Raw genomic sequence first — 6,608 nt, forward strand, 5'->3', positions numbered from 1 at the left:
GGAGTAGTATATATAGGAGTAGTTTTGAACTAGAGAGAAGCTTAGCACTTTTGGGAACTACTCTCTGCATATTTACTTTTCTGTACTTCTAGCATGGATTCTTCTTTTCTGCCATTTTTCATTCCTAGAGCTATGAACAACTAAACCCCTTTCATTGGGTTAGGGAGCTCTGTTGTAATTTGATGGATCAATTATAGTTTTCATTCTTCTTCTTCTTTCCTTTATCTTGATCTTACTAGAAAGCTTTCGATCTTAATTCAATTGGTTAGTTGTCTTGGAAAAGAAACTCTCCATAATTGGATCTCCTTTGAACCTTGGAAAAGGGATGAGGAGATCATGCTAGAATTACTTTCTCATGTTGGACCAAATTGGAGTTTGGATGGATATTGTGACATTTAATCCTCCCAACACTTTGATTTGGAAATACATGTGGTATAATCAGTGACCACACTTTCATCTCTTCTCGTGAGCAATTAAATCAAGGAATTGGGCAATTGTTCAAGCTTAGAGAGATTGGATTGCCAAGGAATTGGAATCCAATCATTTAAGATTGCCAAGGAGATTAATGAATGCATTGATTGAGGAAGAGATGAAAATGAACTTGATCCGGAGAATGCAACATCTCCTAAACCCAATGATCTCCCTATTTCTGATCTTACCTATTCTATTTACTTGTTTCATTTAATTTTCTACTATTTACCCCAACTCCACATTTAAGATTCTGCACTTTAATTTCTGTTATTTACTTTCTAGTCATTTAAATTTCTGCATCTCAATCTAAAATTATGTTTAGCTCAACTAGCATATTCTTCTAACTAACGTTGCTTGACCAATCAATCCTTGTGGGATTCAACCTCACTCTATTGTGAGTTTTACTTGACGAAAATTCGGTATACTTGCCGAAGGGAAATTTGTTGAGAGACAAGTTTTCATGCATCAAGTTTATGGCGCCGTTGTCGGGGATTGATTTTGAATCAACAATGATTAAGTTTGAAGATTACTAGATTGAGCATTTTTTTTCTTTTTGTTTAGTTTATTCAGTCAATTTCTGTAGTTGTTTTGATTTCTTCCTCACCCCTGCACCCCCTTAGTTTTGTTTCGTTCTTCATTTCTTTGTTTATTATAATTTTGCTCACTAACCCATTAACTTTTTGATAAATTGCATCACTCACACTAACAATTACTCTAACAAGAATAATCTTCACTATACCTCCTGTTGTGCAATCTGTTTGTTGTATGACAGGGAGAAGAGAAGGAGTCTCAACATCCTTTGATTCAGAACCTAAAAGAACCCTTTGGAGACTAAAAAGGGAGGCAAGAGGAAAAAGAATTATTGCTGCTGAGGAAGAGGAAGAATACTTTGAACCCAACATGGAAGAGAATTTGGAGAACAATCATGAAGAAGAAGCTCATAATCATGCCAGAGAAGGCCATGCAAACCGGGCTCGGCAAGAAAGGAAGGTCTTAGGATCCTATATCAATCCTAATCCAGGAAACTGTGGAAGCAGCATTCAGAAGCCCACCATACATGCCAACAATTTCGAGCTAAAACCTCAGCTCATCACCCTTGTGCAGAATAATTGCTCATTTGGAGGAGGTGCTCAAGAAGACCCTAACCAACACTTGACCACCTTTTTGAGGATTTGTGACACGGTGAAGTCCAATGGAGTCCACCCCGATGTCTATAGGTTGCTCTTGTTCCCCTTCTCACTCAGGGACAAGGCATCCAAGTGGCTTGAATCCTTTCTAAAGGAGAGCTTGACTAATTGGGAAGAAGTGGTGAACACGTTTTTAGCAAGGTTTTATCCTCCTCAAAGGATCAATAGGCTAAGAACTGAGGTGCAGACTTTTAGACAACAAGATGGTGAGACACTTTATGAAGCATGGGAGAGATTCAAAGACTTGACAAGGAGATGCCCACTAGGGATGTTTAATGAGTGGGTCCAACTTCACATCTTCTATGAAGGTCTTTCATATGAGTCAAAGAAGGCTGTTGATCATTCATTAGGAGGTTCTTTAAACAAGAAGAAGACCATTGAAGAAGCCATAGATGTCATTGAAACAGTTGCTGAGAATGACTACTTCTATGCCTCTGAAAGAAGCAACACTAGAGGAGTAATGGAGCTGAACCACATGGATGCACTGTTAGCCCAAAACAAGATGATCACCAAGCAGCTAGCAGATCTTACCAAGAAGGTGGGAGAGAACCAAGTTGCAGCAGCCATCACCTCATCACCAGCTCAAGAAGGAGTAAACATAGGAGAAGAAGGTGACTGGGAGCAAGCCAACTATGTGGGAAACTCACCTAGGCAAGTCCATGATCCATACTCCAAAACTTACAACTCTGGATGGAGGAATCACCCCAACTTTGGATGGAGAAATCAACAAGACCAAGGGCAAGATCAGAGACGCCACAACTTCAACTCCAACAACAATGCTACTCATCAAAACACCTCACAGAGATATTACCAACATACATCCAACCAACCTTCTCAACCACCTAATCTCAACCCACCATCATTAACAGATGATAGGCTTTCAAAGATTGAGGCTCTACTTGAAAACATATGCAGAGAAATCCAAGACAACAAAGTGCTTAAGGAAGAAGTGCGAGCTAATATCAAGAACCAAGGAGAAAACATCAAGAGATTGGAGTCCCAAGTAGGGTACCTATCTCAACAAATTCCCAAACCCACTGATGGATTCCCCAGTGATACAGAGAAGAATCCAAGAGGAGAAACAAAGAAAGTGAGATGGGAAGAATGCAAAATGATAACCACAAGTGATGAGGGGAGTATGAATGGAGTAGAACACCTCCAAAATAACAAAAAGGAAAGCCAAGAAGAGGGAAGCTGTGCCACTCAGCTTACATCCAAGGAAGAGCTAAAGAAGAAGGAGGTATTGAACCCATATGCACCTTTTCCCCACAGGCTTAAAGGTGGTGTAGCAGAGAGAATGTACTCAAGGTTTCTTGATATGTTTGCATCTCTAGATGTAAATATACCATTCATTAAAGCCCTCCAACAGATGCCTTTCTACATCAAGTACATAAAGGAGCTACTAGCCAGAAAAAGTCCATTGAAGGGTGGACAAACAATCAAGATGAACAGAGATTGTAGTGCTCTCATTCAACCAGGGCCACCCACAAAGAAGGAGGATCCAGGGAGTTTTCACATTCCTTGTACCAAAGGAGAAACAATGATTGACAAAGGGCTTTGTGACTTGGGAGCAAGCATCAACCTAATGCCTCTCTCCCTCATGAGGAAGCTTCAAATCAATGAACTAACTCCTACTGATGTAATTATCAGATTGGCTGACAAAACTCAAAAACAATAGTAGAGGTGGTTGAAAATGTGCTGGTGAAGGTTGGGAGCTACTATCTTCCCACAGATTTTGTTGTTCTGGAAATGGATGAGAATTCTATTTACCCCATCATTCTGCGAAGACCCTTCCTAGCCACAGCTAGAGCACTCATAGATGTAGAACGAGGAGAGTTAGTGTTGAGAATACATGATGAGCAGCTCACCTTCAATGTCTTTAAACCCTCACAAGAATCAGAGCATGATAACAGAGAGTTAATGGAGGAGCCAAACAAGGAAGCACAAACAACACAATTGGAAGCCCCATTAGTTGGGAAGCCATATAGTCAAGAAGAACCACGTTCAAAGGTGATCCAAGGGGAACCAGAACCATCAGAGTCATGCAAGATCAATAACAAGAATCCCCTAGAGAAAGAATCCATAGAAAACAAGATAGCATCAATGGAAACAAAGAAAAAAGTTCCAAAGGGATGGAAAAATAAGAAAATTCCTACAGAAAATTTTTGACCAGGTGATGAAGTGATTTCTACATACTTTCCATCTATACCACCTCACCTCCCCAGTATTCCATCTCAGCTGCCCCCAGTATATACCATCAATAAAATTATGTCCTTAGAACATATGGAGCTTATCAACAAGGCTAATGGACATAGGTTCACTGCAAGAGGGGATGACTTCAAGCACTATCAACCACCTTGACAAGGAACAATCGTCAAGCTAATGACGTTAAAGAAGCGCTTCATGGGAGGCAACCCATGCTCTATAACTCCTTTCTTAAATTTCTAATAACAGCAATAAGGTAATTTCCATGGAAGTTCAAATCAATCTAGACAACTAACATAAAGTCCCTCTACATGCAACTTATAGTACATGATAAGTTTGGTGTTCAAAGCACACCAAGTGTGGTTTGAACACACCTTATGAGGAAAGTTTATTCCCCAAACTTGTTGCTCCATGTGATTACAAACAAGTTTGGTGTACCAACGTGCATGCATGGGAAGCTTAATGTTTGATTAATTTGCTTTCATGGAAAACATTTAGTCATATAGAAACAAAAGAAAAAGAAAAAGAAATATTTTATTAGTTCACACTTTTTTCCCACCAAAAGTTCAATTAACTCATTGCATTTACTTTTCGTATATAGGGAATCAAAAAAGACATTGATGGTACTTGATAGGACAATTAATAGAAGGAGATTTGGCCACTACACCAAGGGAATTTCACACTTGTCTTCATAGGGAATGTCCTTGGAAGTGTTGCCATGCAACATTGGGAGTGGATGGCTTTGGAGACCGAACCAAGACCCTCATAAAAGAAGTGATCCTTGTGCTAATTCAATCTCAAAACCCCAACCGTCCACTATCAAAACAACACCATCAATCCACACCCTTCAACAATTTCCATCCCTCTATATAAACCCCTTCACACAACCTTTTCGTACACACTCTGTATCTCCATTCTTCTTTCTTTTTCACTTCTTTCTCTCGGCTATACATACTTCACGTACACCTTATATACTCACATCCTCTCCTTTTTCTCAAAACACATTCCTTCAAGACTTATTCTACCTCAACCCATCCGAACTCCATCTTCAACCCCTTAACCTTTACTATTCAATTCTCACGCATGGCAGCATCAAGCTTCAAGAGGCGAAGAGGAAAGGAACCAATGGAGCAGCCTTCCTTCGACTCCGGGAGATTCAAAACAGCCTTCCATGAGCTCGAGTTCGAGCGAATAAATGACAAGAAGATACTGCCTGAATAAACCTTCCAGTTTGATGAAGATGAGTGTCCACAAATTCAGGAGAAGATTGAAAATAGTGGTTGGGAAAAGCTCACTAACCCGGAAGCAAGGGCAAATGCAAACCTCATCAGGGAATTTTATGCAAATGTGGTTAGAGAAGATAAGACCATAGCCCCCAACTTCAAGAGCTATGTAAGAGGAATAGAGGTAGATTTTAGCCCCAATGCAATCACTAGAGTCCTCCAATTGAAATCCCCACGTTTTGTTGAGCTTGGTTATCAAGAAAGAATAAATAAAGGCGCCGACAATGATGAATTGGAAGAGATCGTTGGTGACATGTGCATTGTGGGATCTGACTGGGAAAGGTATTCAGATAAAAGACCCTGGTTCATCAGAAGAGGAGACCTCATCCCGGAAGCCAAAGGCTGGTTTGAGCTTGTGAGACGATCTATCCTTCCAGCAGCAAACAATTCTGAGGTCAATATTACTAGAGCTACCATGGTACATTGCTTGATAAAGGGTGGAAGCATCAATGTGCATGAAATTATAGCTGAAGGAATCCAAGAATCAGCCGAGAAGAAAGATTCAGGTGCTAGACTTTGGTACCCCAGCACCATCCTTAGATTATGCATAAAAGCCAAGGTAGTCTTTGAGGACAGCAATCCAACTTGGATAGGTCTTGGGAGATCACTTACACTCCAACGCATAACCCATTTGACTCCAGCTCAACAGCAGAAAAGACCCCATCTAAGGAAGAGGACATTAGAAGAAGCACAAGAGGAAGAGCCTCTCCAAGGAGAACCCCAACCCACGGAATATCATCAAGAAGGATATCATGACCCAACCAACATCAACTTGGGTTACATCCGAGGAGCCATTGATGATTTGTCAAGGATATACATGGAAGGACAAGAACAACAACTACAACTTCAATCTCAGAGAATGGATCGGCAAGAGGAAATGCTAACAAATTGGATGAATCAACAAAGGGAATGGCAAAAACAGCTAATGGAGCAGCAACAAGAGCACTATTCCCAGCTTACTCAAGCCATCAATCAAGTGTCTAAAAGGCAAGAAAGCCAAGATAAACGCCTCCAGGAACTCAATCAATGCCAGATGAATCAGATGAAAGCATTCAACGAATTTAGCGTGCTAAATGAAGGAAGGCAACTGCATCGAGAAGAATTCAGCATCAACACTCAGGTAAAGTTAAACTATGTGGTTGAGCATATGCATCACCTGCATCCTGACATCCCAAGTTATGAGGCAGTTCGCAAGAACTTAACTGAACAAGATGAGGGGAAGGTGAAACAGCAAAAGGAAGCATTAAAGAAGAAGATGGAGGATGTCGGATTCTGGAAAAAGCTTATGGGGAAGCGCAAGGGAAATGGAGACTCAAGTAATCAAGGAGAATCCCAAGGGAGCAGAAGAGAATGAGCACATCAACAAGTGAAAGGTGGTGAAGTTCCTTCTTAGTTTACTTTCTTTTTCAAAGCTTTAAATAAGGAAAATCATGTATGAAATAGAACATGCTTCCATGGTAGC

The 6,608-nt window shown here is 40.5% G+C and overlaps 1 non-coding gene across 1 annotated transcript; it reads right to left on the minus strand.

The window, feature by feature from the left end:
• Positions 1–1,824: 1,824 nt before the first annotated feature.
• Positions 1,825–1,932, minus strand: LOC112717115 (small nucleolar RNA R71). The gene has a single exon (XR_003160578.1). It is a non-coding gene; the product is annotated as a small nucleolar RNA R71 (small nucleolar RNA).
• Between the last annotated feature and the right edge of the window lie 4,676 nt (positions 1,933–6,608).

This window comes from Arachis hypogaea, chromosome 1 (genome assembly GCF_003086295.3).
Source record: "Arachis hypogaea cultivar Tifrunner chromosome 1, arahy.Tifrunner.gnm2.J5K5, whole genome shotgun sequence".
Classification (NCBI taxonomy): domain Eukaryota; kingdom Viridiplantae; phylum Streptophyta; class Magnoliopsida; order Fabales; family Fabaceae; genus Arachis; species Arachis hypogaea.